Here is a 22,786-nt window from a genome sequence, read left to right as displayed (position 1 = left end):
AAATTAAGGAACTTGAAGATAATAGTAAAAATAAAAACATTCGGGACATGTATAAAGGGATCAACGAATTTAAGGCTATCAACTTCGTGCTTATATTAAAAGAAAGCTCATTTAACAGTTATCACTGATACAGATAGCATTTTAAATAGATGGAAAGATTTTTTTCACGATTTGCTTAACACGCAGCCAAAAACTAATGTGCGGGGAGAAAGGGATATACGTACCGCAGAACTGTATATTCCAGATCCCAACCAAATAGAAGTAGAAATCGTTATAAAGACATTAAAGAAACACAAATCTCCTGGTGTAAACGAAATTCCGGCTGAGTTAATTTTACCTTGAGGCGAAAAATTGTGGAACAAGATACACAAGCTCGTCCTCCTTATCTAATACAAGGAAAAATTGCCACAAGAGTGGAAAGAATCAATCATTGTTCCAATCCACAAGAAAGGCGACACAACTGATTGTAATAATTACCGAGGCATCTCTCTTCTGTCAACATCCTATAAAATCCTTTCAAACATTCTATTGGCAAGATTGACCCCATACGCAGATAAGACGAAGTCGATCAACTATCGACCAAATATTTACCATTCGCCAAATACTCGAAAAGAAGTGGGAATACAGTAGCCCGGTACATAAACTATTTATTGATTATAGAAAGGCTTACGACTCGGTTAGGAGAGAAATATTATACAACGTTTTTACAGAATTTGAAATACCGAAAAAGTTAATTAGATTAATTAAAGCATGTTTAAATGAATCCCAAAGTAAAGTCCGGTTAGGAAAATGTTTGGCCACGAGCTTTCACGTCGAGAATGGCCTGAAACAAGGAGATGCGTTGTCGCCATTATTATTTAACTTTGCCCTGGAATACGCTATAAGGAAAATCAAAGATAGCAATCAGGGCCTAGAGTTGAACGGAGTTCAGCAGGTTATGATGTAAATTTAATAGGGGATGATATGAGAAGAATAGAAAGAAATGCAGAGAAAACTAAGTACATGGAAGTGCGTCGGGACCGTAACACGGCAAATTATGAATGCGTTAAAATATTAAATAATACTTTTGATAAAGCGGATACTTTCAAAAATCTAAGATAAATATTAACAGACGAAAATTATATTCACGAAGAAATTAAATATCGACTAAAAACAGGGAATTCGTGTTATTATTCAGTTCAAAATCTCTTGTCGTCGCGAATTCTGTCGAGGAATTTGAAGCTTAAAATATATAATACGAAAATCATGCCTGTTGTTCTGTATGGTTTCGAAACATGGTAGCTTACTCTGAGGGAAGAACATAAACTAAAAGTATTTGAGAACAAAATCCTCAGACGAATATTCGGATCCAAGAGCAACGGGAATAAGGAATGGCGGAAACTTCATAACGAGGAACTACTTAAATTATACGGTTTACCAAACATTGTTGGTCATCAAGTCTAGGAGGCTTAGGAGGGTAGGACATATAGCCAGGATGGAAGAAAGTAGGAACGCTTTTAAAGTGTTAGCGGTAAGAGCAATCGGAAAACGACCATTAGAAAGACGTAGGCGCAGATGGGAAGATAATATTAAGATGGATCTCGCAAAAATAGGAATGCAAAGTAGAAACTGGATCCAGTTGGCTAAGGATAGAAGTCAATGGAGAGCTTTTGTGAATGCGGCATCGAACCTCCGGGTTCCATAGGCCATAGAGTTGGCTTACAAAGCATGAGTAGATGCCTAGGCTGATACTACAAATAGATGAAATGCGCATTTACTGAAAAGATGTGTTCTACTGACATTGGATAGTCTATATACTCTTCGTGTTCTAGGGCCTAGGGGAGAGGAGGAGATAAGATTTCACATCAGGTTGCGTCACACACAGTCGCACACCTTCATTTTCATTAAAAATGGAAAAACCCAAGAGAAACCAATTTCATCTCACTTTCCTTTGTGGCAGTCGGACACAAATCATCACACTTATCCCAAAAAGCACTTTTTAAGTCAGATTATTGGGGGGACAGTCCCCCCAGATCCAAGATTGGAGGGGACATGTCCCCCTTGTCCCCCCGGGATTTGCGCCAGTGTCATGCAATGCACTAAATTATTATGACAATTTCTGAGGTGTCTTTAATCACAAATGCTTTGTATATTTGTTCTTGCATTGTTGTCAGAATACGCTTTATGACACTTTATTTTGTGTTTACGTTCTGTGAGAGGTTAGGTTATATAGGAAGAGCAAGGGCCCCGATCCTGGGGGGCCCCAAACCTCATGTGGGCCTCCTATTGTATTTATGAATTTACAATATTTGGCATAATTTGAATGCAATTTGTCTTAAAATCCTCATATATATATACCTTCTGCATCTGAATGCTCCCCCCAAATTTACAGAGAAATCGGCACCCTTGAGGAAGAGTTGAAGTTTAAAAGAAGATGACTGTAGTGTGTTTGATGCTCTTCCACATGAAATTGAATCTAGGACTTGTGACCAAAGGCATACACACTAGTCACTAGACAAATAAAAGGAGCACTCCAATACTCTGCCTCAGCAACTCCACGCACACACAATAACAGGGACTCTACAAAGAAAATGTAGTCAGTTCGTCGGATAGATAGCACTTACTCGAAATTAAACCATTACTAATATCATGGATGCAACACATGAAGGAATTTAATTTGTATGGAGTGATATATTTTCAATTAATATTGAAATCGACTAGATTTCTACACTTCCGGTCTAAGTGGAGAGATGACAGTGGAAATAGGATACATTGTTTTGACACCTAATTGATACCAGGAAACCACGTCTCGCTTTCCCTTATAATCATTTTTGATCTATCAATATGAATATTGAAAACCCGGAAGCTGTAATGAATTTCTATCACTTCCGGTTTTAGTCAGGGGCGGCTCTACCATATGTGCAACGTGTGCATTTGCACGGGGCGTCAAAATTTGTCATAACTTTATTATTTAAAATAAATATTGTTTCGTGAAAACATACTTCATGATGATGGTAGTTAAATTTACAAAGGTGGCATTGCTACATTCATAAATCATGTTTAGGTCGCATCAATTTAAGGTGACATGGACAGCGCTAAAGCAAATGGTCAAACAAATCCTAGCATGAATTGCTTCATTGTTGTCAAATACAAGAACTGAATTCTCGGACAGTAGCGAACAATTGCATTTAGTTAGTTATCACGGTTTTGATACGAAAACTAGTTTTATCTTTGTCACTAACAAGTTCCTTATCATTGAAGGTGGAGACAAGTCTTTAAAAAAAATTAACAGATGCAGAAATAAAGATAACAAATCTAGTTGCACTGGAATTGCAAACTGATATATTGAGATTGAAGCTTGATATTGAATTCTATAAAAAGGATTACTAACTTTCCTTTGTAAGTGTGTTTGCTTTATCTTTCACTAATACAATACAATATATTAACATTTAAAGAAAAAAAGCAGACATGATGAGATTGTATTTATAGTGTTTAGGCCTTTCTGAGTGCGAGTGCCTTTCTCTCTATTTGGCTGTTCATGATAGGATAGCATACTTAAAATCGCGCCTTTTAATATTTGTTCTTTCTGGAGAAAACGGGGGTGGGGCGAAAAATGATGCCACTGTATGGAGCGGCAAATTGTCTAGAGCCGGGCTTGGTTGAGTAGAGAGTTAAGGATGGAGCTGAATTGTATTTTCAGAACGTTTAATCGAATTCTAGGAAACCGCTTCTTGCTATCTATTACTATTTCGTTCTATAGTGATCAACGTTCAAACAGGAAATGGTTCTACTACTTCCGGTTTGAAATCACCTCGATCAAGGAACTAGATTCCTAGCTTCGGGCCTCTACATCGTAGCAAAGATTGATAGTGGTTCATGAGGTAGTTCTCTCGGACAGACAGGCACGGTAAACACTGGCGTAACTAGTTTTACAGCGCCTTGGATGGATCTCGATCATTGATTTACTCATACCCGCCCCCTGCCCCTGCATTTCAGCTCTTGCGATAGCATATTTTCGAAATACACTGAACTCTTGGCAACAATGTAGGAAAAATGAATGACGTTCATATCGCGATCACGAGTCATGACATAAATATTGCACAAAGTAAATGCTAGGTGTTGTTGGCCCTGGTAGCCGAGTGGGCTAGCGCAACATACTAGTAAGGAAAATCGATTGCTGGCGTGAGTTCCAATCCTGCGTTAAAAAAGTATTTCTTATTATTTTTAAAATTTTTTTATAATACTTCTTTCGTTAAAATAAGATTAAAATAATATTCAAAAAGTGATTTAACGATTATTTTTTAAAGTTTTCATTAACCTTCTTTCATTAAAATAAGTTTGCCCTTGTACTTATACAGATCCATAGCAAAAGTAATAATAATAATAATAATAATAATAATAATAATAATAATAATAATAATAATAATAATAATAATAATAATAATTATTATTATTATTATTATTATTATTATTATTATTATTATTATTATTATTAATAATAATAATAATAATAATAATAATAGTAGTAGTAGTAGGAACGGGTTAGAATGCAATTTAGCATTCGTTTCCGTGCGATGTTGCCAAACCTAATGCCTTCTGGCTAAAGCTGAGTGTATTTCGAAAATATGCGTTGCGATAGATAAATACTACTATGAAGCACTGCAGTCCACATTTTTAGTTAGCAAACCAAATATCGAAAAATGTCCCAAGTTTATTACTTGCGCCCACCTCAAAAATTCCTGGATCCGCCGCAGGTATCAAACGTTGCCTATTAACTGCTACAGTCATAGCCTATGGTACCTTTTGAAATGTTTTCAAAGCTCTTTTACATAAGGAACAGTTTTCCGTATTTTTTTTCCCGCCCTTGTACCCTTTTACTGTGCGCTCTGGTGCAACTGCTCCACTCGCTGCATTGTAGTTACGCCACTGACCATAAATATTTAAAGGAGTTCTGCAATATTTTGAAACAGAGAAGAAAACTGAAAACGGAACTGATCTGTACTTTTTAAAGTGATATATTTCATTCGGTTTACAGCAGCATACTGTAAATAATCTTTTCTTTCTTTTAACGCAGAATTATAATAGCACAGCAAGTAAACGAGAAACCACATTCTTCATTCGAAAGGTGTTGTAAAGAATTGGTATCATTAACACGTGGAGTTCCACTGACCTGAGAACCACATGTATTACAGTACAAAGTAATTGCTGAGATTCTCTGCATGAGCAAATTGCGATTGTATCATATTGCCTTTCCTTATTGTGCTTCTAAACATAATAAATAAAGGTTTCTCCACACACACATCATTGAAAAAAAAATCATTGTTTTCAACCATATTGTGGGAACATTACGCATAATGAATATCAATCTGATTATATCGTTTTCGAAGGATCTCTCAAATCTGTCATTTCAAGGAGCCAAGATACATTTAACCTCGTTGGATAGTTTCTATATTACGTATGACTATCACGATTTGCAATTAAGCAATGAATTTTATTAGCGACTCAGGAACACGAACAGACAAGGAACACGCTTTCTTTCTTTCTTTCTTTTTTTTTCAACAGTTTAAGTAGCTATGTTATAACAATGGAAATTAAAGTCCAAACAAGAATGTTGATGGCTCATCATTGGAAAATAATTCCTTAGAATTACAGGTAATGAATGATTCGTTGTATCGTACATTAAAATCTCCATTGTTAATGGACTACTGTTGCATCTTTGTAACGTTTGACTTTTAATTTATTAGGATGGCGCAAGAGTACAATTTATTAGGATATTGAAATGTTAAAACGTCCGTCTATTCGTTAGCCCACACGATAATTCTTGAACAAAAGCGAATCTTGGATTTTTTTTTCTTCCCAATAGATAGCTACAGCAATTATTTCAGCTGAATTCGTTGGTGAACTCAATCCGTTAGCATGCTAACGAGTAACGGTGGTTGATCAACTCGAACGACGTGTTTTCTCTGTAGTTTTGTTTCAAGGAATCGGTCATTGAATTCCTAGTTCAATGAATCAAAGTCAGGATGATGAAATGCAAAACGTGTACGTTGACGTCAGAGAAAGTGATCTTTAGGTATGGGCGGCGATTAGGGGGGAGGTAACAGGGTCAGTTGTCCCCACTTAGTTTGAAGTGACCCAGTAATGTATATAGTGAAACATGACTAAATAGTAGTTATGTTTAGCTTGATTTCGTCTATCCCTTTGGTCATTATGAGGCCGATAGATGACTAGATTTTGGGGTATCTTCTCCACCACCAGCAGCTAGCGCTGGAATATAAAAATAAATCTCATCTGAAAGATAATTCTACAACTAAAGCATGTGGGAAATGTAGCTCATGGTATTTAGAAATCATAACTCATACTCAAATTTGCTTTTAAAAGTGCAGCAGATAAGGTAAGGAAAATTAAGTATAAGAGTAATTAGTCTGGCGTAGCCACTTATTGTTTCGACGAAATAAACAGTACCTTCTTCAAAGATAGTAACTTCATTCTTCTCCTATCCCTCTCGCTGGCTCGTTGCTGTTCTTACAACTCCAAACGAAGTACCCCGAGAAACACTCACCATCCAGTTTTGTTTCCCGGACTGAGGTCTCAAACCACACCTCCTGATTTCCTCAATACCAAATATGGTCACTCCATAACTCACCTCCTCCTGACACCGTGTTCGTGACGTCACATGAGTCAAAACGTTTGAGAGTCGAAGACCTCACACGCTGGGGAATTCACCTCCAATCCTGAATTGTATTTTCTGAGGAATTTCAAGTGCAAAGCTAAACCTCAGCGAAAAGTAGAAAATACAAAATACACACTTAATAATCGTTGACGTAGTTACCAGACAATAACTTTTAGTTGGGACAATCCAATGAGTCAGCTAAAGAAGAGCTAACTGGGCGCTCGAAATATTTACAAATAAGTTGAATGTGAGCAATGTCCTCAAACGCAGACTAGTGACACTGCCAAGAAATGGAAACGTAGCCAGACACAAGTAGAAAGTTGATAAGTTGCACAAAGGTAGGAAACAAACAAGGGTAGTGACTTAATATGAGGTTAAAGGAATCTGCTATTGCACTTATCTTTTAATAAAACACAAAGGTATACAAAAATGCTTCTAGGAAGCTTGAGACTACATAATTAAACTTTCCGAGGAAAGAAAAAAAAAATAATCCAGCGAAGTAGATATTGTATATCCAAAAGTCCGTCGATGGAATCGAACCAGGGACCTCCGACGTATAGTATCGTAACAATAGTTTCATTTGGAAATGCAAAGTTTTTGTATGTATTAGAAAAAATGATGCCATATAATATGTACCGCTACGTGAGTACGTATTGGTTGTCTTCCCATGGAATTAAAGCTACAGGAATTGCGTTTTAATTGCCTCGGAAAATGGCTCAAAAATTAACCTATTGGAGAGCGATCATTCCAGTGTACTTTCATTTATTCTTACAAGGGCTCGATATGTTAGTCAGCCGACTTGAAACTAATTCAGATAACATTTTGCAAATTACTCTTTAATTGCAAAAAAAATCGACAGTTCATAAATGTATCTTTTTTAATAGTAAGGAATATTAATTAAAAAGAGAGTAATAAGAAACAACTTCTACCTTTTCCATTATTTTGCAGTGTAATATACGAGTGAAGTGGTCGTGTTTAGGGGTGTACGAGTGTATATACAATTAAATTTAGTGAATTCAACATAATTCTAGGTTTTAGTATTATTTTGTATAACTGGAGTGTGGAGTGATTCTAAGAACTATTGTTTTTTGATGTATTCCAAGAAAGTGTAAACATCACCTAATGGCAACGAACATGTTTCGGAAAGCTGCAAAAGTATTTTTTTAAAATGTCGTATGCTTGTAGTTTTTACTGTCTTTCATTTTCTAAGAGTAATAACATACATTTAATAGTATGTGTTGAATTAAAAATATAAGTTTTTCATTAGTCCCCAGTTTCAATATAACTTCTACAAAACAAGGCTCATTATTCATTACTATGATTAGAATATAATATTATCCTTTCTATTTATTTTGCAATTTTGTTATTAAATAATCTGATCACACAATTTTCCAGACAGAATTTTAAGATGTTCATGAGCAAGGAATCAAATTTCTTCTTACACTTTCGTTGTTTAAGAGTACAAAGGGCTAGTATCTATTTGCGTTGCTCTTGTCAATATATGAAATACGATATACGGTATTTTAACTGAAAAAAAAAAAAGATAGTACCCTATTAGTTATACAACCTTTCGTCAAACAGTGTTAGCACCAACCAGGAAAACTAACATTGATGTACAAATATTCAGATCATGTCTTGCCCCACTTTCAACGTCCAATCGCCGCCACTGTCTTTAGGAATGCGGACAAAGAAACAATCTGTAAGACCTATACGTTTGTTCGCTTGGAAACTGCTTCCGCAGCAATAAATCACGCTGTTTATTTCAAAGAACAAACTGAACTTGTGCATCAACTGTTGGATTTCTGATAACGGAACTTTATAATGTTAGGTTGTTTTCTTACTAAGTTTAAAATTCCACATTTTTATCTGTTCTCCCTTTTCTTTTTCTTCTTTTCTTGCCTTCTCTCTCTCTCTCTCTCTCTCTCTGCCTAACTTCTGAACCTCTGTGTAATAGACATCCATTGGTTTCAATTTTTCATTGTGTGTGTTTCAGTTTCTCCCTAAATCAACTCATGAATCTTGTTTCGCCTTGGTTTTGTTATTTCATTTTATCGATACTAATACATGTGTAGTTTGAAATTAGAATTGCGTTCATGTTGTTAGCTAATTTTAGTATGGGAGAGAAGAAAGGAGGAGAGAGAAGGGGCCTCTTTACCAGACACGATTATGGGATAAGAAGGTGTATATTGGGTGGCCTAGCTGCACGGCGTTAGCTGTCGCATTTTTTTTATGCGGAGTGTACATAGTATTTACTAAAAACTAAATTATCTGTTTAAATTTCTTCCAAATACACTATATATTAAATTATTATCGTTTTACTTGCAGGAGGCAGGCATACATCAGAAGACGAAGAGTATTGTAGGACCAACAGTGTTTTTTTTTTTGGCACAAAGAAAGAAATATACTGTGGTCCTGAAGAAATTATTAATTTGGAACAAGGATGCTCTGAGTTAAGGGGGACAGTACTATTACTAACAGTCTATTACGTAAACAACTTGAACTATCCAAGTGCAAACGGTCAAATTCAGGGCTTTTTACAATGCGTCGTAACTCGACAAAAATTTCCTAAGCAATTGATGTCGCAAAGACTTTTTGAAACTGTGAAGTTCCTGAAGTTGTGAAGTTTCTAAAAGTGTAAAAGTATGAATGTGATATTTAGTTGACTTAAACAGTGTTTCACTTATTGCTTGTGTATTATTTTTATGTTTATCCGATTAATATTTTTCATTGTTTCTAACAGTAAATGATCTCACGATATTTAACAAGGAAAAATCTTAACAGAGTCACGTGAAAAGTTCCCTTGAAAACTTGTAAACGGGTAAATATTTAAATTAAAGGTCAATAGAAAACAATCAATGCTCACGAGACATAAAGTACAAGAAAGATCAATTGAATTTGCTTGAAATTAGCTCTGCGACTGAAAGCGAATAACACCATTATCAGTATATCCAGGAACCAGTGGCGGCGTAAGGGCAGGGCAAGCGGTGCCCCCGCCCCGGGCCCCACATTATGGGGGCCCCCGACAGTAGGTAAAAAATAATTACTAAGGAACCTTTTTAGCATGAGCCGTAGAAGGGCCGTCAAGGTTTATAATCCATATCTTCCTTAAATGTAAACGCAATTAATTGTCAATCAATATTACACCAAATAACGCATGAAACAACACAAATATATTTCTAATAAAGCTAATCAATGCTGGATTTCCGTATAAGCTGAAAGCTTCGAGCCTCACTCTCTTGGGGACCCAAAGGAATTTAAAGAGAAAACTGAATGTAGATTAAAAATAAATAAAATTAAAGTTTCATTATCCTGGAGGCTCCCAAAGAAATTTAGAGGAGAAACCTTTGAATATAGGTGAAAAATAAAGGTTTCATACTCTTGGGGGGCCCAAAAAAATTTTAAAGGAAAAGGATGAATGCAGGTAGAAAAATAAAACAAACGTTTCAATTTCTTGAGGCCCCCAAGAAAATTAAAGAAAAATTTGAATGTAGGTGAAAAAATAATAAAATAAAAGTTTTACTCTCTTGGGACCCCAAAGAAACTTAAAGGAAACAATGTATGTGTATTGAAATACGAATAAAATAAAAGTTTCACTCTGTTCAATAACCTCAGAGAAATTTAAAGGAAAAGCTGCGTGTAAATTAAAATATAATGAAAGTCAAAGTTAATTGTGTTATTTACATTCTAAGGTCTTATGATGCAAGTAATGGGGTCCCGTCTGCTAGCCTGCTTCCTAAACTATCACTATTTATTTATTCATTCATATATCAGTTTAAGAGAAGGGTAGAAAGAAGGGATCAACGTACATAATGCTTTATTAAGGTACTAGCATTATGTTGCTAACTAAAAGCTCTTTAGTGCAGACGCTATAGTCGCTGATTCACTTCTGTCTTTTTTTAAAATTTTGTCTTTAAAAGTCGAATTTTCAGGGACCGAAACCCTTTTGCATAGCTGTTTTCCCCATTTCTCCTCTTTGTTTTTTAGCGTATGAATTTACATTATAGCACACAAATTTAGAGTAAAGAAAATGTTCAATAAGAAAACAAGAGTTCCAACTTTGATACGGAATATAAGTCCTTTGGCCATTTTCGTTCCTCGTAAGAATAATTCATTGAACCTTGTGGCTTACATGCTGCGCATGTTAACGTTCTGGCGGTCACTTCGTTTGGAGTAATGGAACGTTTGTTGGTATTCTTCCCTAGATCTACTCACCGATGGAATGTGCTGTAAAATCATATAAAGATTGGTCTGAAACATGAAACTGACACTAAATGGAGTTCAAAAGCAGATGCTTTAAAGGCACAATCTAATCAATTGGATGAAGTAATTAATCTGTTGGAAGATCTGCGTGACACTTCGATTGAAACGCTTGATATTAGAGGAGATGCTGGTCTTCTTCTTGCAAGCATCCAGTGATTTAACTTTATCGCTTTACTATATTTCTGGTCTGCACATCTCTCATATATTGATCGGATTCAAAAATGTCTTCAATCTCAGGATATGCGTTTCAATCAAACTCTCCTTCAGTTACAGAGCCTGGTTGACACCATTGATACCTGGAGACTTGAGCTGGGCAAGGAAATCTTATCCGCAGCTGAAGGAAGTTGCAGGGTATAGAACATAACTGTGGGTACGCACAGTAGAAGAAAGAGATGCATGCCTGGAGAAGCAAAGAATGAACCCCTGATTGCACATTCCGAAGTGAAGCGCTCTATCAATGAAATTCTAGATGAAATGAGACAACAAATGTAGGATCATTTTACTCAGATGCATGAACTGAAAGACAGATTTGCATTCCTGTGTTCTATGGCCAACTTTGTGCAACAGCTAGATGATGAGAGCAAGGAAAGTCTAAAACCATGTTGCTATGATTTTGTTTTGTTCTACCCGAATGACCTGGATGGCTTAAAATTATTTCAGGATTGTAAGGATATAATCCGTTTACTAAGGTGTACTCAGAAAGCTAAAGAACAACTTTACTTTTCCCCACAAGGCATCCTGAAATATGTATCATCAATGGGGCTTGAAATTTACTAAAGGTTGGCAACCGTTCTTCAGATTTTGATAACACTGCCTGTGTCTGTCGTATCATGTGAAAGGTCTTTCAGCAAAATGAAATTGATAAAATCATACTTGCGTTCCACAATGGGTCAAGAAAGATTCACGAATCTAGCCATTCTTTCTATCAAAAATGAAATAGCATCCACTTTGGATTTTGATAATATAGTTGAGACTTTCGCAGCTACCAAAGCATAAAAGGTATCATTCTGAATGTTGGTGGAACACAGGCTAATATGGTAGTGGATGTACTGTCGAAAGTAGTTTCATGTTTCAAGTAAAGGCAATAAAAATACAAAAGTACCAAAAGAGTAATAAAAAGCCGTCAAGATCTGTCAATTGACTGGTGATAGGTGGTAATGAAAAGTAGGATGGTATAACCCGTAGAAGAATTCTGTGCCCACACATTTAATCTATTATACAGATCCCCAATTATTCAATATATTCAGGAATGTTTGTTATAATATATTGTAACACTAAGTACGTTAGTAAGTGGTAATGGAAATAGTCATAAGTAACATAATATAAACATGACTGAACTATTAAATACAAAATAATATAATCATAAAACAAGTGTAAAATCTGGAAACAATAGTAAAAAGGACAAGCAAGAGAGAAGTATTCTAGTGCTTAACTATTCATTGATACTTCGGCAAAATCAGTGGGACTAAATAGAACGTACATTATCACTGGAGAGAAACCTAGTAAAAAAAGAATGAAGAAGACACGCAGGGTATTCTATCCATTATTTACGGATAGTTCGGTAAAGGAAAAAAAAAGTATTTGACTATTGTGTATGATCACTGGAGAGAAACCGAATGTTAAAGTGAAGGGGGCTAATTGTAGAAGAAAAATCTAATCAAATAAAATCCATCTAGCGTCAATTCAGACAGGGAGAAACTATGAATAAACAACCATATGAGAAATTGTGCAGGAGAAACACCAAAGGCGAGAACCGAACAAAAATATTCTAGAAAACATAGAGCTTACATTTAGAAATCGCATCGGTTATAATATTTGCAATTTTTGCAATATCAGCTCATTGTTACGTTCCGTACGTAAATTTGACTCTAAATGTATTGTTAGGAGCATTACTTTCACTATTCTATCTAATTATAGTACGCGTTGATACTAGGCTAATATAGGTGTAGCATTATTGATTGTTACGTTCTGTTTGTTCTTAAGATTATGTTATTTTTGTCCTGGGTTGTAGTCTCTGTTACCCTTGTATCCCTAATCCTTTTTCTATCGTGTCCTTTGTTTAAAAATGAATAAAAAAGAAAACAATATGCAATGATAGTCTTGGTCCAGTTTTATTTTTAGATACCAGCCTGAAGGCGGTTCTAAGTATTAAAAAATAGACAGGGATACTGAATGTCACCCCCATTTGTTTAATATATCCCAGATTAAAATAATCTAAACACACACACCAACGGGAAAGGGGGAGGAGTATACAGAAAGAATGGTTATGTAAATGAATGTCAAACGTAGAAGTGTATAAATCACGATTGTTCGAAAAGGGGCCCCGATCTAATTGACTGGCCCCGGGCCCCAGTTTGCCCTACGCCGCCACTGCCAGGAACTACATAAATCCAACCTGTAAATATTGCTGTAAATAAAAATACAATTTTGCTTTCATTGTTAAGTTGCTGTAATCTGGCTTATTTCGGGCTCATTTGATTATGACACAAGCTCGGACCTAAATACTAAAACAAATTGCGGATTCGGGTCGGGCCTCACATTATAAATTCACCGGCCGGGCCGGGCTCGGGCTAAAAATTCCTGCCCGTGCAGACCTCTACTCTGGCCAGCATAAAGTATAGACCAAGGATGGTATTGGCCAGGGTCATTCTTACGGTACCATTCCCGCATTCGCCTGGTTAAACTGTGGGCAACCCTGGAAAACTTAAGTCAGGATGGTTGGCGGTGGGATTTAACAAATTGACCTCCTCACTACCTCTTAGCACTATACGAAATGTTACCGCCTGAACCGCGAGGGCTGGATGTATCTTGCTTTGTTACCACAGTGATGAAAAGCAACAGTGTCGAGAGTTTTTTTTTTTTTTTTTTCAACAAATGGTAAACTTGGTTTCTATGAGCAATCCAGCTGCTAAACAATTTTTTCCTACTGCTTAATTGAGTTCAACAAAGTGGCTTCGGAGTGTGTGGAGCATTGTTTTCTGAGCATCACAATATTCTCAAGGTAAGAACCCGAATTCCACATTTTCATTTTAAAATAAATGTTTAAGTTCAGCATTATCTTGTTAATTACCGCAGATATTCTATAATACAACATTCTCGAGATTTATTTATCACGTCTAATAATACATTAGTAGGAAATTCATAGGTATACCTGGTGACAATGTCTGTATGAAATACCATTCTTAGATAAAGTAGTAAATAGTCTAAATTTTCTGTACTACCATAGCTTCCTCTGCCACATTACTGAAAGGGAATAGTTCTAAGAAAAACCTAGCCAACATTCGATTGGTATCGCTTTTTTTCTTTTTTTTTTTTTTTAATTAAGGGCAAACGGTATACCAATCAATTTTCTTGAGTGTGTTAGGTTCCTCTTTTGAGCACTACTTCCTTTCAACAAAACAAAGTAGATAATTAGACATTATATTTGGATTATTTACATTATACTTAACCCTTTTTGGATTTATGATAACTATAGTTACCATTGCATAGTATTATCTTTTACTCAGATGCATTTTGGAACTGGATGGTCAACTTGGCGGTGCGTGTGACTTTTTTCTTAAGACAAATTTAAAAAAAAAATGTCATGCCTTTATTTAGTTTTCAAGATATCAGATTAAAATTTTGCATATTGATTGTGTGCACCTTTGAGTATTTCTCAATTTTTGGGGGACTCCTACGTGAACGCGGGCTCGAGCCTGATGGGCTCAACTATTCCGAGGGGACGATTTTTCAGAAAAATCCTGTTTTTCTAGATTTTTCCGGTTCAGGTGTATGATACGGACATGTGAGTGATACCGTTGAGAAGGGGAGCTCCTTCGTGGCTAAGCGGTTAACGTACCGGGTTCGATTCCCGGCGGGAGCTCAAGTGATTCGAATTCCACGCTAATCAGTAGGTCCACGTCTCATATAGCCTCGCTGCTGAACGGGACATTAAACTCAAAATCAACAACAATAACCGATGGAAAGGGCTCGTTATACTGAAAAACAGAATAGCGTTTGAACCATGGCTCTATTTCAAATAGTAATGACGCAGTAAATTTTTAAAATATATATGTATAAAAAATGGGTCACCTTCAGACTTTCAAAAAAATTTTCGCCCTTAGTTTTTAAGATACAAGATTGAAATTTCGCAATCGTATTGTGTACAGAACTACGTAATTGAAAAAAATCAGATCCCTACTATAGACCCGGGCCAGAGGGGTGTAAAAATTTTGAAAAATTTCCCGGTTTTCCCTGATATTCCCGTTTCTGGTGTACGGACAAGCGAGTGGTACCGTTGGAAAGGATGCTTTCTGGAAAAAACGAGTTAACAACCATAACCTTACGATAAATAGTAAGTAAGCAGTAGTTGTTTGAGTGAAAGTCTGAATTTTATATAGCTATCGATAGCTGAATTTTATCGATAAATATACCTAAATTTTATACCCTATATACCAGCATGAGGCCTCTTCTATTTATATGTAACGATGGGAATTCTATTTATGGTAACGGTTGACACTTCTGTTTATATGTAACATACATCAAGTTTGTTACGTTCACTTAAGCGTCACATTGTGCTTAATTTATACGTTACATGAGACCTTCCATTTATATGTAACAATATTACATTCATTTTATATGTTAAAAAAATCGCGATTTTTGTACGCTTATTTAAGCGTCATAGTATTTAGAGTGTAGATTTTAAGATGGCAAGAATTTTTCCATTCGATATTTTAACCCTTATTGAACTTGTGGAATGTAGACCTTGCATATGGGATAAGATAACAGACTCTTTCAAGGACAGAATTGAAAAGCAAAAAGCATGGGAGAAGTTTATGCAAGCCTTGCCCAGGATTTTAAGTTCATGGACAAAAAGAAACGAGAAACGACAGGTATGTATGCAACAGCGCAAATCTGTCTTCAACATGGGGGGGACGGGTAAGATCGTTTCCAAATTATATATATAGCGATGTTCAAAATATTTCTGTAGTCGAAAACAATGGAGAATCAGGGGAGCAGAGTTGTCTTCAACATTGGGAGGTGGGCAGATTTGAGGCTTATTCTGAGTGGACATTAATTTCATCTCACTTTCCTTTCTGGCGACCGGACACAAATAATCAAATTTCTTCCCCAAAAAAACACATTTCAAATCGGATTATTTGGGGGAACAATCCCCCAGTTCCAAGATTGGAGGGAACATACTTAAAATCATGAGTTTTTAGATTTGTTCTTTCTGGAGAAAATGATGCCAGTGCAGAGGACTGGAAATTACCTAGGGGCGGCCCTGCATTTATGTATATCTATTTCACGTGCTTGGAGTTTATTCTTTATTACCTGAATTTACATATCTAAACACATCCATTTAAGTTTCTTCCTGTAAACATTGTCAACTTCAAGCAGATATGTTTGCGATTCGTTTTTCTGTTGTGCATCGAAACACAAAATTTTCCTTTAAGTTGAAAGGCGAAATAGGAAAACACAAACAGGAATTCTTGTTATGCCTTAAATGAAAGTTTAATGTTATCTCGATAATTCGAGGGTATATAAAAGCTGGAAAACTGGAAAACAAACAACAAGACACCATTTCCAACCTTCCAAATGGGGGAACGGGGGTTCAGTGGTAAGGCGTTCACTTCTGGTGTATGGGGTCCCTGATTTGATCCTAGCTCGCACCAAGTGGGCTTTGTGGTGGACAAACACAGTATTCGTGGATTTTCTCGGGGTTCTGCCGTTTTCTCACTTTATTCATTCTACTATTGCGAGCTCCTCCGTGGCTACGTAGTTAACGTACGCGTCTTTGGCGTGGGAGACCCGTGTTCGATTCCTGGCGGGAGCTCATGTGGTTCGATGGAGTGGATTTTGAGTTTAACGTCCCTTTCAGCAGTGAGGCTATATGAGACAGGATCTACTAGTTAAAGTGGAATCCCAACCATATAAGCTTCCGCCGGGAATCGAATGCGAGTCTACCCCGCCAAAGGTGCGTACGCTAACCGCTTAGCCACGAATCATGTGGTTCTAATTTCACGTTAATCAGTAGGTTCACGTCTCATATAGCCTCGCTGTTAAACGGGACGATAAACTCAACTCAACAACACATTCCACCATCGCATTCATTTCTCATCATCACCGTCTCCTTTAGCCTAGTCTTCATAACCGTGGGTCTTAAAACTGAAAGATACCCTTTCCATTATCATTTTTTCCAAACTTCCAACTACATACGGAAGAGTTGGAGTAAAATTCGATTTCCATTTGACGCGATTAATTGCTATTGATAATCATTAAACAACTATATAATATATCACTTAACAGAAAAAATATTTTACCTATAAGCTTTATACGCTATATTTGAAAATAAATCATAATGCTATTCTTTTAAGTATGAAGCACGAACTCTGATGAAAAAGAAATAGCTATTTTTGTTGAGCAGAACACATCGTGTTTGAACTCCAGCTGATGTTAGTTGTTGGACACTTCCATAGGCAGTTGATCACGAAGTTTTTAAACAGACAGCGAAATCGATCACGTCGAACAGATATGGAGTTTTTCGTTCACGATCTTTATGGCATTTCCCGTTACGTTAACTTCTTACAAATTACCCTATCGTCACCTTTGTATTCTCTTTCATTCAGAACTATTAAAAAAAAAAAAAAAAAACAGAACCAGACAACGGGGAGCGGTTTCTACTTCATTAGCATTAAACAATATAGAAATAGGAAATCAGCAATGTTGGTTTTGTTTTGTAATGAAAGGAGAAAGTTATTCTATAGCAGTTTATTATATATTTAAATAGTTGAGAAGTGAAACCGGAACGTAAAAATTCTGTCATAAATAATGTGAAAAATACAATAAATATACAACATATGCAAATTACGGAGGTTTAACGCTACATAAACTGCCTAAAGAGGGGCACAAGTAAAAGTTGACCCCGGAAAGGCATTCTGCATCAACATAATAATAATAATAATAATAATAATAATAATAATAATAATAATAATAATAATAATAATAATAATAATAATAATAATAATAATAATTCTATAAAATTAGTCTAATATTTGATAACTATGAATTGCCAATACTTATTTTTAAGGTTATACTTTTTAATACTACAGTAAAAATGAAATGAAATTAGATATAAGTTTTACGTTCCACCAAACCCGTATCCACGGGGGTCTAGGGGGGTCGGTCCCTCCTAAATTTTTACTGCCCCAAAAATTTTCACGATAGGCTTGCAAATGAACTATAATATAGTGATGAACTATCCCTAACAGCACAATTACATAGCAGGCATATGCCTATCATGTTGCCTGAGGTAGTTCCGAGGTCCTGAGGATGGTTTGGTGAACCCTCTCACCAGCCGCCAGAAGTCACGGTTGGGAGAGTCAAGTTCCTGGAGTCGCTGGTTCCAGGCCTGTAGTTTTAACCGTAGCAGTCTCTTTTTGACCCTGGTGGTGAGGCTGTTCCAGAGTTGCTTGAAGTTGGGGTGACGGGTGCGTTGCCACTGCTTCCTGGCCCAACGCTTGAGGTGAATCAGGACTGTTGTGCGTTGTTCTTCGGGTGGTGGAGCTGGGAGTCGTATGGGGTTGGTGGTCGTGGCTTGTCTGAGTGCGGTTTGGATTTGGGTGGTGATGGTGGTCACTGTCTCGTCTATGGTCTCTGGGCTGTTCACGGGGAGCCGAGGGTTAATTGTTTCTGCCAGCAGCTGCCTGTAGTATTGCCAGTCAATGGTGGTGATGTGCGGGAGTTCGGAGTTTTTCATGTGGTGGCGGATGGCGAGTGTCTGAATCACTGGTATGTGATCTGATTTCAGATCGTGGATGACTGTTGGTCCTTCCAGGAGAGCGAGGTTGGCGGTAAGTACCATGTCCAGTACGTCTGGTCTTCCTCCATGGCGGGGATAGTGGGTTGGTTCATTCGGTGCGGCCGGGAGCAGGTTGATGTGCCTGAGGGCCCTGTGAAGGATGTTGCCGTTCTCGTTAATTGTCCTCGAGTTCCATTCAGGATGTTTACAATTGAGGTCGCCCCCAATTAGTATCTTCTGTCCTTGTTGGCGTAGTATGCGGAGGTCCTGCGGCGCCAGTCGGGTGGTTGGGGACCTGTAGGCTGCAAAGATCTTGACCGGACCCTCAGGTGAATGGAGTGTGATGCCCGTGACCTCAAGGGATTGGAGTTGGAGGGGAGGAAGGAGATCATGGGGAAGGTGATTCTTGATGATGATTGCTGTACCGCCCCTGGTGGTGGTCCCTGGGCGGTCGGTTCGGTGAACTGTGTAGTTTTTAAGGTTGAAGAGGATTGGAGGTTTTAGGAGTGTTTCTGAGATAAGGGCGATGTCAACTCTTTCTCTCTGAAGGAAGTCTTCGAGGGTGTGTTTTTGTGTGCGGATTCCCTCCGCATTATTTGTACAATGTAATTTCGAATATGTATATTATATATTGATTATTTGTACAATGTGATAGCTTATGTATGTTGTGATGTATGTTCGTAAATCTGCATATTACTAATTACATAGTTATAATGCCTATTGTAATTGGAGCTCAAGCTCTGTTATAGGTGATAGATAATAATAAAATAAAATAAAATAAAATAAAATAAAATAAAATTCCAATGGACGACCCTGAGGTCACGGGAGATTGTCGGCCTAGTCCCTACCATCATCAACCAGGGTTGCGATGACTTCGAACATTGTTGTGATGCTGGTGACCGGATCTGTTGCTTCGGCTATCTTCCTCAGCCCCGTCTTGATCTTCTCCAGAAACGTCCGCAGATTGAGCCCCTGGAACAGGTCTTTGATCTCCCTGATCATGTCCATGATGGAGGTTGTGTCTCCTGGTGGGTTGGTGGCGTTTTTCTGGTCCGTGGTTTGGTCATCTGTCGCTTTCTTGTTGGCTTTGTCTTCCGTCTGTCCTTGGTTGGGGGTGGGAGGTTTGGGGTCACTGGTGAGTGCTCCAGCGTAGTTCTGTCGTCTTGTGGTTTCTGAGTGGGAGTTGTCTTGTCTGTGGTATCGCTGGTAGGGTCGGGGGGAGTTGGCACAGTTTTTGATCGTTGTTGAGTTCGTCGTGCTCTGGCTGCCTTTAGTGTCGGGCACCCTTGATAGTTCGCTGGGTGATCCCCACCACAGTTTGTGCACTTTGGTGGAGTTTCCCTGATGGTCTTCGGGCACAATGTGCTGAGGTGTCCTTGTTCGCATTTAACACATCTGGGTGCGGCGCAGCACGTTCGTTGCGAATGTCCGACGCGCTGGCACCGGTAGCACTGAAGTACACTTTGTCCCCTGTATGCTTCCACCACTACCCGGTAACTGAGGAGATGTTTCAGTTCGTATATTTGCGAGACTCCTGGGGTCTTGACAAGAGAGACTAAGAATAGTGCCCTGTTGCGAGACTAGCCCTGTTACCTAATTCTCGTCCGTATTTATAGCAGTCCACGGCTACTAACTAAGGGACATTCCGCGGAGTGCGAGGAACCAAAGGTTTCTCTTGAAAAGAGAGGAAAAAAATCGCTTTTGCAAACCCCCAGCGAGAAGTGTTTCCACCTAAAGAAATTATTAGACATACATAAAATACAAGTAATTTACAATTCAATACACAAGTTACCTAAATATGCTACTACTTATATATATATATATATATATATATATATATATATATATATATATATAAATCAACTGTTAATAAAATATAAATATAACTAAGACCAGGCCTGGTATTTTTACTAGTTCTATTTGCATATTATTTCTAAAAGATATATACATTTATATATAAAATATCGAAAACCAGCAAGATGCGCCTTGCAGTGTCAGCCTACAGGCATAAAGATGAACTAAAGGCCCTTTTGTTTCTTTATTTCCTTCCTCTGTTCCATTTTCTTATTGTTTATAAAGTAATGAAATTACTTTACCAAAGACAACAAAGCATCCTCACCAAACAGTGAACACTGATCTATAGACAAAAGAATTAACCCGGGCCGGCTAGCGAGATTTTTTTCCCCATGAAACTTACGAACGGATAATATTTCCTGGGTTATGATTGGTTGTTGAGAGTCTACGGTGCTTCGGCTAAATTTTTGGCGGTTATTGATGTATGTTACCTCTGGTAGTACATATTTCTATAACGGATACAAAGGATCGTGTAATTTTTATCTACAAAACAATACATTTCGTTATATCGGAAAAGTGTAATGTCCTATTGAAACAACAGATAAACGTGCAGTTAGTTGCATGTTTTAAAACTATATGAATGCAACCGAAAACGTTTGAAAACTAAATATAGTTAAACAGTTCCTTCACCTCAAAATTGACAATGGTTTTCTCTGCCATCTAGGAGGCACCTATACATATTAACTCTGGCTTAATGTCATATACTGACAGTTACATGGAATTGAGTAACCCATTGCATAATGAATGTATTGTATCAGTTAGACTTAGTTTGACACACTAAACGCGTGTAAATGCATAATCCGAGAAAAGTAAGGTACTCACATTAATACCACTCCACACTTTAAGAACTGTAGTTCCACACTCCTTTCCTACAGTTCCACAGAGTGTGGAGTACTCCACTCAATTTTAGGCCCTCGTGTGTCCGCAGGAATACTCATACCATTTGCCAGAAATTCAACATAAATAACATCCTAACGGTCCCGAAACATAGTAGCAATTACTTTCTGGGCAGATGTTGTGGTGTTAAGGTTATTGGCAGATAACGACAACGGATATTTCCGTATCATTCTCTGGCGTTTTGATTCATATATCCATAGGGGTATCGGGGTTTCATCTCGCGTTATAATGCGATGAAAGGATGACTTTTCTTCGTGGGTATATCGTATGACGTTGGTCAGGGAACTACGTACACGTTTGAAGTGCTCTTGGTCCTCACGCAGGTATTTGGCACCCAACGTGCACTCACTTTCCTGAAGCCAACTTAGTCATGAACGATACTCTTTACTGAACTATATGAGATATGCAATGCAACTGTAATGTCATGCAACCTCACTCTTTTGTTTTCACGAATCATCGCATCGATGTCATACACGTTCTTGTCGGTGATGGCGTTCCTGGTCTGCAATTTTTGTCATCATCTGTCAGTCCTTCTATCTTTTAGGAATGTGTTGCACCACACATACATTTGCTTCTGTGACATACCACATTCTCACTGTAGATCTCCACCAATTCTCGATGAATGTCAGATGGTTTCTGTCATTTAGTCTATAAAAGGCGAATAGCACCGCGCATTTCTACGTAGGACTAATGTTGAAGTCGATTCGCCATTTTTAATTGCTCTAGGTACTAGATGGGTTGACGTAGAAGACTTTGCCGTCAGACTTCCCTCACATTGTTATCTGCAACATACAAAATATATATTAAACTACACAAAAAAACTTTGTGTTTTAGGGACAAACTGTGCAGAAGCACTACATTATTAAGTAATAATGCCTAATACAGTCCCTTTCATATTCACTTACTTGTTGGAACCGTGGAATAGCACTAATAATGATTTTTAACACGTAATCCAAACTTGTAAATATGAAATACAGCTGTATTAGCCTACTTACTGTTTTAATCAGTCACCTGCAGAATGTTGCATATAAACATGTCTTTCGATGCTGTCTTCAGTTTTATATGTAAATTTTGCAAGATGTGATGTACCTAAATTTTTGAACCTTTCTCGAACGGAGGTGGCTTTAGGATTTTAATTTTGGATAGGCCCGCTCCCTCGCTTATGGATACATATACAAATTTGATGGATTAATGACAGTAGGAAATTACTCTTACAGTACCAGTAGTAGTTGATGCTATTTATTAAATAATTATCTACTGTTAATATAAATAGTGAAAAATATATTTACTCTTTATTGTATATTTTAGCGTTTATATATTTTTCAAAATTTTTGGGTAGACCC

General features: G+C 37.3%; 1 protein-coding gene across 1 annotated transcript in view; it reads left to right on the top strand.

The window, feature by feature from the left end:
- Nucleotides 1-9,523, top strand: part of LOC145665000 (uncharacterized) — a 36,592-nt gene extending 27,069 nt beyond the window's left edge. The window contains exon 2 of the mRNA XM_081732187.1: nucleotides 8,978-9,523. The gene's annotated coding sequence lies outside the window, so the exon portion shown is untranslated. The remainder of the gene's footprint in view (nucleotides 1-8,977) is intronic.
- Nucleotides 9,524-22,786: the final 13,263 nt, after the last annotated feature.

Source organism: Thermobia domestica, chromosome 1 (genome assembly GCF_964235325.1).
Source record: "Thermobia domestica chromosome 1, izTheDome1.hap1.1, whole genome shotgun sequence".
Lineage (NCBI taxonomy): Eukaryota > Metazoa > Arthropoda > Insecta > Zygentoma > Lepismatidae > Thermobia > Thermobia domestica.
This window is presented reverse-complemented; position numbering and strand designations above follow the sequence as displayed.